General features: G+C 46.9%; 1 protein-coding gene across 1 annotated transcript in view; it reads right to left on the bottom strand.

The window, feature by feature from the left end:
- The window catches only part of SYNRG (synergin gamma), a 133,928-nt gene that overhangs the window by 24,585 nt on the left and 99,102 nt on the right, over positions 1–10,241 (bottom strand). The window lies entirely within an intron of this gene.

Below are 10,241 nucleotides of genomic sequence, written 5' to 3' on the forward strand. Positions count from 1 at the left end.
GAGAAAAAAACAAGATGGGGGGAACGGTGTGGGGGACTTGTAAGTCTCCTTTATACACCACAAAAGTAGCAAGAAACCATATTGTTTTCCCCTTTTGCAGACAATCTTGCAATCTGGGCAGTAAGGGGATTTCTAGTGTGCTTGCGGCAGGTTTTATAACGACATTAATGTTTGCTGTTCCTATGGTTATTTTGAATGTTTGAGCTCTAGCCCAAACAGAAACAAGCCAAAAACAAACATGTAACAATCTCTCTCCGATTCCCATGGCTGTCCTGGTAGGACATGTCAGAGCACATGGACATTTCTAGATTTTCAGCTGTATTTGTGGTCTTTCCTCCCTCTGCTCCCCACCCCATTCTGAAGTAACAAAAAGGCCCTTCACAGCTGAGTCCCTTCCTGCATTGATGCCCTCTTTGCTCAGCCCCAGTTTGAGCTTGTCTCCACTGTGCACCTCAGTGCCTTCTTTCAGGCAATGCTTGAACTCCACCTCCTCCCTTCTCTTTCAAAACCACATCCTTCAGGGCTCAAACAAAATAAGTCCAAAGTCTTTTGTTGCTTGCAAGATATATGCCCTCGCTTTTCCAGTCCGTTCTAGTATTCCTTTAATTGTGAGCCGTCTGGGCGAGGGACACGCTCTTTATCTGTACTGAAACGTGCCATGCACGGCTCTGGCATTATCCAAATAATTAGCAATAATGAAAAGTTACAGTTGCCATGAATATGGCGTTGTTTACTCTACTCTTCTTTTCCAATCAGTTAGGCCAGTACAGTGACCCAAGGGAAACCAGAACCCCAATCACAGCAGCCAAGTTTGTCATTTTATTTTTCTCTGGTAAATTAAAGAGGCAGTGTAGTCTAGCAGTTAACACAGGCCTTAGGAGACCTGGGTTCCATTTCTCCCATACTTGCTGTCACCTTGAGCAAGTCACTTAGGCCAAGCTTTTCCAAAGCGAGAAGGGATTTTGGGTGCCCTGCTTCCAACTTGAGACACTAAAGGGGCCTGATTTTCAGGAAGTCCTGGGCACTCCTTTCAGACCTCTCAAGTTGGTTCCCTCAAAAACACACACAAAAAGCCACCAGTTGCTTTGGAAAAACCTTGATTTTAACTTCTGTACCTCATTTTCCACCCCGCCTGTAAAACAGGGATAATAAAAACCTACCTCATCAGGGTGATGAGACTGAACCCACTAAGCATACAGGGAGGTTTTCAGATGGAAGGCATTATAGGAATGCTAGGCATTATTATTATACTGTGAGCTCACCGCTCAGGATTCCAGTTGGCTTAATTAGAGATTCAGGTGAACATGAGAGGTTAAATAAGGAACAAGGCTTGGGTAAGATGGGAAAGCAGGCCAGTTTTGGTTAACATGCCTCGCTGGGATTCTGCAATACTAATTATGCCTGAACTCAGGTAACTAGGAGAGGCCATGGCTGCTTCCATCACTAAGCTTTCTTAATCACTATTAATAACTGGGTTTACATGGTATGATTTTGGGGAACATAAATCTGCTTTGGGCATGTTATTTTTCTGCCATAAAAGACACCAGTGCTTTAAATGGTTATTGCTTATAATAACGGAAGTCGTGCTAACCAAGCACATGCTGAAATGCTTTGCTGAATCAGGAGCTAAAATTGTAAGCTTTCTGTGGCAGATACACCATGCTTTTACTGTTCGTACAACTCCTAGCATAATAAGGCCCTGATAGTTGAGTAGGGCTCATACATGCCACTGCAATACAAATAATAGTCACGTGAAATCCCTGGCTTTAGTGGCTACTCCAGTTCCAGTCAGGTAGGGGATAGTGAAATCTCAAGCATCTCATTTTGGTGACAAGAATCTTGGCAGACTAGAACTACAGCTTTGCACATACAAGATAAACAAAAACCTGCTTGTGTTTTACTTAAAGGCAAAAGAAGAAAATCCATCCATAGTGAATGTGCCTGCTGGCGTTTTTCTTCGCTGTTCCAACAAACTGGTTGAGCATTCTATGGGAAAGGAAGACGCCTGCTGATTAGTTCAGGGAAAGTGGTTCTTAGATGTACACAACAGAATATAGACTCCAAGCATGTTGCTACCTAGCTTCAAATCTACAGCTCACTTTGATCTGGTCCCTTAAAGAGAGCGTTAAGGTATGTCTACCCAGCATTTTGGAGCAAGCCCACCATCCTGCATTGACAGACTCAGTCTAGCAGGCCTTATGCTGATGCTCTAAAAGCAGCTGTATGGACAGCACTTGGAAGATGCAGTTCAGGCTGGAGCTCGGGTTCCAAAACCCCCCGCCCCTTCAATATTTCAGAGCCTGAGCTCATGCCTGAGACAACTTCAAAGCGCCATCCGGACAGCTATTTTAGAGCGTGAGCCCCACTAGCTTGAGCGTGTCCGCCTGAGCTGGGACTCCAGAATGCTGTGCAGACTTACCTTCAATGGTTAAGACCGTCTCTAATTTTTTGCATGTGTGTATTTTCTAATAAGCCATTCCGCCCATATGTTTTCTGTCTCTTCTCCAGGCAGACTTACTTGCCTTCCATACGCTGATTGCTTCTCCTTGGGCCTATGTTAACTATCCAGGCAACACTTGCATCCATTCTCCCTGTAGCAGTGCTGGTTTGCGGCAGCCTGTTCGACCCTGTCATGTTCCAATGGAATGGGAAAGAGCTTATGAAGTCTAGACATTGTTTAGGCACAAGCTCAAATTCTTCATTATATATCATCAGAGCAGAAGGATGATCCAGGGGTCAGGGGATTAGCCTAGGACTTGGGTGATCTGCATTCAGTTCCCTGCTCTGCCACAGATTTGCTGTAAGTCACTTGGACACCTAACAACCATTGATTTCATGGGGAGCTAGGTGATTAAAATACCTGTGAGGATCTGGGCCTTAGTCTCTTTTGTGCCTTATTTCCCTATCTGTGAAATGGAACAACAGCATCTGTCTACCTCATAGGGGTGTTGAGGATAAATATATTAAAGATGTTCAGGAAATATGAAAAGGGGGTGCAGATAAGTACTATAGAGAGAAAAATGGGGGGAAGGGGAAAAAAATTCAGCCTCAAACCTAAGACATCAGACAGGAGAGAGAGAATGTAAGGAAAAGGCTAACAATTATCATACTTATGTGATCTATTTAAACCATACGCATTTAGAGGCAGGGACTCTGTTTTGGTATGTATATCACCTAACGCAATGGTTCCCCAATTCCTGTTTGCATCACTACTGTGAGACAGTAAATAAGATCGCCTTTGGAGGGGGAAGTTTTCGGTGGGGAGGGACGGGCTGATATAGATCTGAAGGGAAAGAATTCTACGAGCTATGGCCTCTCAGAAAGAATCTCAGATTGACCTAGGACGGGCTTGTAGGATCCCTAGAAACAAGGTGGAATCAGATGAGGCTCAAGGAGGAGCTTTCACGATAGCCAGGGCCTACACTATGAAGTGAGGGGTTATTTTGAGGCATGCATCAGAAATTAAATGATCAGATTTCTAGCTGTTTGGGGCAGTGACTGCCTTTGGTTCTGTGTTTGTACAGCACCTGCCACCATGGTTTCCTGGTCTATGCATGGAGTGACTGCAATACAAGTAATAATAGTTGGTAATGCTGATATTTCCTTAGATTTCATACACTCCATCCATGTGGAAAAAACCAAACCCCATTACCAAAGGAGGAATTGTTTAAAAATGTATCAGTGTCAGGTGGACTCAGACGTTCACCATTATTTCAGCCTTTCATCAATGAAAACAATACTTGGAAATCTAATCTGGAAGTACCATAGCAGAACCATGCCCCTTGACATTCTGGGTCGAAAGGTTTTACAGAAGCATTCGTGTGTTTTGGTACATTGAACGATTCTAGCTGTCCCGGTTTTCAGGATGTGCTGAGCACCTGCCCCTCTGACTATCAGGCCCCTTACAGATGGTTCACATTTGGCACCAGGGAAAAGAGGCACCCAAAAATCATTAATCAGTCACTTAGGCGAGTCTTGGTCTCCGTCATTCAAGTTCAAGATTTCAAAAAGATGGAAAGGCAAAAAGGGTCTGGTGATACTGTAGCGCTGGTAATGCTAGCCAATGGCTCTGCACTGAGACATCAGCTCATTGAGGGCTCGGATACTGCCCTGTGGCGCAGAGGGTACTGCTGCCAGGGAGAACCAGCCATTCGCTCCGCCATGCACTGGGCATAGACTCACGTGTGCTCTAGCAACTCATCTAATCACAGTCAGGGAGGCACGCAGGAAACAGCATGGGCAAATGGATACAGAATTGGACTAAGACTCAGGAGATCGCTGTTCTATCCCCAGCTCTGCTGCTGACCTGTTGTGAGATCTTGGGCAAGCTACTTCATCTCTTTGCCTCGGATTCCCCTCTAACTTGAGCTGCAGCCTACTCCCTTAATTGGTCAGCAGGCTGGCTCACTCAAGTGAAAAGCACCACCACTCTCGAGGGAAGGGGTTTTGTGCGTGGACCAGACTCAAGTTGGGGGGAACTCTGAGCTGGAACTCAGGTTAACTGCGGTGAAGACGAGCCCTTTGTCTAAGCTCCGAGGGGTATGGCTGGTTGGTTAGGATGAAGGGAGGAGATGGGGGTGGAAGGGAGATAGGGGAAGTGGAGAAGAGTGACTGCAGAGTGGAGTCAATGGGGTACTGACCTTTATTCTCTTTTCTGCTTTTTAGAAGCTGCAGTATAAGATTGCTGGAAGCTTTTGGTCAGGGGAGGCTATTGAATGGGGGTGTGTGTTTATATATCACAGTTATGGACAGTGTTTTTGGGTATTGCATTTTGGAAAATTGAATATTAAGAAATAATATTCCCCCATAAAAGGAATCTGTTGGAGACGGGTGAATGGATGCTGAAAATAGCAGCGCCTCTCACTTTGCTGAATGCAATGATCAGCTTCAGATATCATGGCCCCAGTTTTCCAGTGCCCTGTATCACAAAGACTCATTTGCACCGGTGCCAAAGGGGTGTAAAATGCCACCCCTTCAGAATAGCAATGTACTACACCCATTTTGCACAGGTGTAACTAGCTAGATGAAGGTTCAAGGCAATAGAGAATCAGGCTCCAAGATTTTTGCAGGGTTAAGCAAAGGTAGCTGAAGTCTCTGGGCAACTCTGTTCCCAGGAGGGGCTTGGTGGTGCAGAGAGGGAACAGTTCACTTCCCTGTGGGCCAGATCCATGCGGAAAATTGCTTCTGGCAGCATCATTCGGTCAGACTGTCCTGCACCTCCGCAATTGTAAAGCAACACGAGCTTACCTCACCTCGGAAGAGCCCAAGTGGGCAGTGGCCAGAGACAGGGCAGCCACGGTGAAGCCAAGGCTTTTGCCATAAAACGTTGTCCTTGAAATCCAGCTCTCAGTGGTGTTGCAGGGCCCTGATAGGGAATGCATTGAGCTGATCTGTCTGTTTCTCCAGCTTCTGACAAATGGACACCAGTCTGGTGCAAGGACTAAGTAGTTGCTTCCATCCCTGGCATCTCACAGTCACCTGCCTCTTCTAATTGCCTTCTACTTGCAACCCTGTGTACGGTAGTAAAACAGGTGTGGACTCCAATCCCGTGAAGTGCTGAGCAGCCTCAATTCCCCTACTCTTCACTAATCAATCCCCATTGCGTGGTACCTGAAGGTGCTCAGTACGTTGCAGAATCTGGCCCTATATGGGTCTGAGCCAAAACCCACTGAAGTCAGTGGGAATCTTTCCACTGCCTTCGGGTCAGGCCCTGTATGAACAAGAGCCTGGCAGCAAGGGGTAAAAGTTATGGGGGAGTGGGTAAAGATTTTCCTCAGCATTTGAAGCTTTCAAAAGAAGGATGAAGGCCACAGAAGGAGGGGCTGGAAGTGGGGTCTGATAGCACTGGTTATTTGGTCCCTCTGAATACAATATTTCAGGAGGATTTCTGTAGGCGCTGGGCCTGATTCAGAACCTGCTTATGCCGGTGTCTCTCAACAGATTTACACTACTTCTGAGTAAGAGGAGAACCAGGCCTTTTCATAGGGATCTTTTGCCATTGACACAAGATAACTAAGACACCAAACATCTATAGACACCAACATGGAACAAAGACTCCACGTGACACATACCCGGGCTAAATAAGTACCTCCTGCTTTACCCTTTGTGAATCATTTAGTGACTCAACAATATGGAAGTGGCACCTGTATGTTACAGGCCACTCCTATGTAACACCAGCTCCTTTCCACTCGGGCCTAAGTGATGCTCCAGCCATTTTTCTGAATAATACAGCGGGTATCTGAGCCAGTCTCTCTTCTTCCCCTCCCTTCCGCATGAATAACCAGGAGAGCAGCAGGCCCTTGCAGCAATTTAGAGATCTCAGTACATTTGATCAGCGATAAACCCTCGCTTTTGCCCCTTGCTTCAGTTGGCCACTAGCAAATCGCCAGGTTTAACAACTAATTCTGCCCTTGCTCCCCAGAGGGTGACCTATATTCCTCAACTGTTAAATCAATATGCGTTTTCTTCCATTAACAAGTCATACCCCTGAAGAACTGCTCAGGGTTCTCTCTCTGCACTACACTGTCACCTTGCATTTAATGAAACCTGGCCTTTGGCTCCTGTGTTGGATTTGCCCTGGGAAGATCATTTACTGCCCCCCCTACGGGTGCCTGCTGGGGTCACCGAATGCTATAGGGTGATGCAAGGTGTGGGGGAAGGGGAGGAGATGGAATTATAAAGGGGAGAGAGCAGCCCAACTGTAAGAGGGCAAGGGCAAAAGGCGAGATCATAGGGCCCAACATAGCAAATTTTAACATAAGGGTGCCTCTCCGGCCAGGATCTGAGTCGCTTTACAGTGAATTACTGCTATTAAGCATCTTAACAGCACTGGTAGGTAGGTACAGTGGCCACTACTGGAAAGCCAGCACTTCTCACGGGTAGTAACTGTGGGGGTTGCAGGATGCCAAAGTAGAAGGGGAAAATGTCTATTCTCCCCTATGGCTGTGTCTGGTAGTTCGTGGCTAAGTGTTGACTACCGAAGTGCAACCACTGTTCAGGTCTTCATATTATCCCCATTTTGAAGCTGGGTAAACTGTGGCACAGAGCAGTTAAGTGACTTGTCATCACAGCAGGTTAGCGGTGGGGTCTGGAAGGGAACCCAGGGATCCTGACTCTTCGGCCTTTGCTCTAGCTCTCAGTCACACTCCTCTCCCGGACCCAGGAAAACAAGGCAATAAAGGCAGCACGGCACTATCGATGTGCATTGCAGAAAGGTGGTGTCTTGTGGGGAGCCTGCTGCTCGGTATCCAAATGCGAGGCAGCCAACCATCACATGGAGACCCAGGGCTCTGCAGGCATTCTAGCCAGTGGAGATGGGGGAAACTGTTGCGTAACCATGGAAACTGGAGAATAGCAGCTTTGGAGCAGAGAGTTGGATTCCTTCCTATGTGGTGACATGGGCTGGGTGTGGCGAGCAGCAGTCAGCTCACAGCTTAGACTGCCTGTATAACCCCTGCATCAGCCACGGATTAGAGAGCGATGGCAAGAAGACAGCCTGATGATTAAGCTAATGACCAGCTACATCCTGGGCTCAATCCACCCTTCAGAAACGCACCCTGGCATTTTACAGTAACAGCCCAAACCATGCGGTCGCACGATTGCAGCCTGCTCATGTTTTGGACCAGGACTGTGGAATTTTGTTACAGGAGCAACCCTAATGTAATTGCAGTGCCTTCAACTGGTTTACATTCAGGCTACATTTCATCCCATAGGGGCACATCCTGCACTGGTACACCTTTGTAACCCCACTGGCTTTCAAAAGTCAGCTCTTGATGTGACAGAGGCCAGAACCTCAAGTGTTTTGCCCCAAAGTTTTTGGTGATCCTTTGGGTTCTTCCCTTGCTGTATTGGGCATACAACGTTCCTCAGTCAGGTCTTCAAGAGGGAGCGGTGGGTGCATCGGGCCCTCGCCAGGAAATCAGTTATCACACCTCCAGCATGGCTGAAGAAAGGTGATATTGTCCTAAAAACTCCAGGTTGTATTTACAGTTCTGCCTAGGAACAAAATGCAGGTGTCCACTCTTGGTCGAAGCACAGGGAAATCAGAGCAACATGATAAAAAGGGACGCGGCGGGGGGAGAATAAAACGTGAAAAGGTTCAGAAAAAGTGTAAAGGCAGGTGAGTAAGCAGAGAGCTAGTCGACATCTCTGAGAAGGTGGCAACAGATTAGTGCTTTCAGTGCTTTCAAGTTCCAGAGCTTTACTTCCCACTTCTCTGGGTCAGCTCTGATTGGGGCTAACGAGGGTGGAGGAGAAAATGACCATTGTAGCAACGCTCAGCCTGCTGTCAGAATGTCACCCAGATGACCTCTTCCTTGCGCTTACTCACATCCTGTATTCAGAGTCACTGGTTGTGGTTTTCAGTATGCGTGCATACATGCAGGGTATTTCCCTCCCATGCACAGGGGACTTTTGACATTTCCTTTTAACTCTAGCACCCCGTTAATTGGCTGTATCCCTTATTCAAAGGATTCCAAAGGTTCTCTCTGGTAAATTGGACTTCTCTAATGCACATGAACAAGGCAAGAGGCTCTCAGCAGGCACAAGGATTGAAAAGCACAAGATGTGTTAATATTTATACTGCCACGTGCTGTGGTATGGGCGTTTAAATGATAACGACCGGCAGGGAGGCTTCCAGGCAGTCTGCATGTTGAGCCATCTAGGTATTTACCACAATGCTGGTTAAATGATAATTTGGAGTGGGCCCAGGGTCAGATTACTGGGCATGAAATGTAGAGGTCTTTCATTGTTTGATGGGACGTTACTCCTTTGTATCAGATTATGAGAGGCTGAGCCCCCAGATTGTTGTCCTCCACTCACGTTATCCAGCCAGGCTGTTGGAAAGATCAACATGTGTATTACTAATAATTATTTGTATTACGGTAGCTTAAAAACCCCAACCAAGGTCAGGCAGAGCACAAACACAGAGTCCAGGCTCTCATGGGGCTTGGTCGCAAGATAGTGTGAAAAGATCTTCAGATCTTGAAAACCTTGCATTGCTTGGAGGGAAAGTAACCATTTGATTATCATTACATACACATTCAGGAGACCTGTCCCCCACCCCCCCTTACAGTATCTGATCGGTCCAGGACCGCTTGTGTGCAAGCGAGGATTTAATACACAGTGCAACTTCGTACATACGTATGCAATCACAGGCTATGAGACTTCATGCAGTATATCTCGCTCACACTCACAAGAGCCGCTGCGCCTCCAGGCGCACTCACCCACCACAACAGTTCTTTGAAAGACCTGCAAGAGCGAACGTGAATTTTACATGAGGGCCTGCTTCATGCCACTGCTTTCCTCCAACTTTAAGATGGCGTAACGCCACTGAAGTCAATAATTAAGTCACTGTAAATCTGGGGGAGCACAGGAGTAAATCAGGCTCTCAGTTTTAAAAAATTCTTAAATTCACATTTTTTTTGACCTTTTGACTTTCTTTTTTAAGCACACACTTCTCCCAATTTTAAAATTAATTTCTCTATTTTTGCTCCTCTTCCACCTCCAAATGGTAGGTGTTGCGATTCTTCACTGTAGAGGCAGGGTTTAAAGGAAGAGTTCTGTCTGCTATAAAGCAAATAGGCTTGGGGCCGGGGTGGGGTGGGGGGGAGAATGTCTTAATGCTTTGGGGGCTGTAGCTAAACCACGTATATCCCGGCCTCTGAAGCTTGCCATGTGCCAGCATTCTAGGGGCATGCTTTCCCATCTGAATTTTCAGTGAGACTAATGTTTTTCCATACTATAAACTTTCAAGATCATACCAGCCCCTGTTATATTGGCCCACACAACTTCAGTGCAATCTGGACTCCATTTGGATTTTAGAAACACACACTCGTCCATCTAGCCACTCCCTGAAGGGATTTCCATAGTGCTCATCGCCGCAATGTTAGAGACCTCCCGCAACCACTGTGAGGTTCTGGGGATCAGGAGCTGAGGCCCTGAGAGGCTCAGTGGCTTGTCACGCAGGGTGTACGTGATGGAGCTGGGAACTAGACCGTGTCCACCGGACTCTCAGTCCAGTGCCTTAACCAGGAGACTGGTGAAGGGACAGGAGGTAGTAGCTGGCTGCCCATTTCTGCAGTGGAATAATCGTGCACTCTCTCATCTCTCTTTCCTGCGCTCTTGTTTCCAGTCTCTAATCTGCATGGAGAAAAACGCCAACACCGAACCAGGCGATGTCAGGTTAAAGTGACGCATGGTCAGTGGTTAAACCACAGAGCTGGGAGATGTAGGGTTCTGTC

This window comes from Caretta caretta, chromosome 17 (assembly GCF_965140235.1).
Source record: "Caretta caretta isolate rCarCar2 chromosome 17, rCarCar1.hap1, whole genome shotgun sequence".
Taxonomy (NCBI): domain Eukaryota; kingdom Metazoa; phylum Chordata; order Testudines; family Cheloniidae; genus Caretta; species Caretta caretta.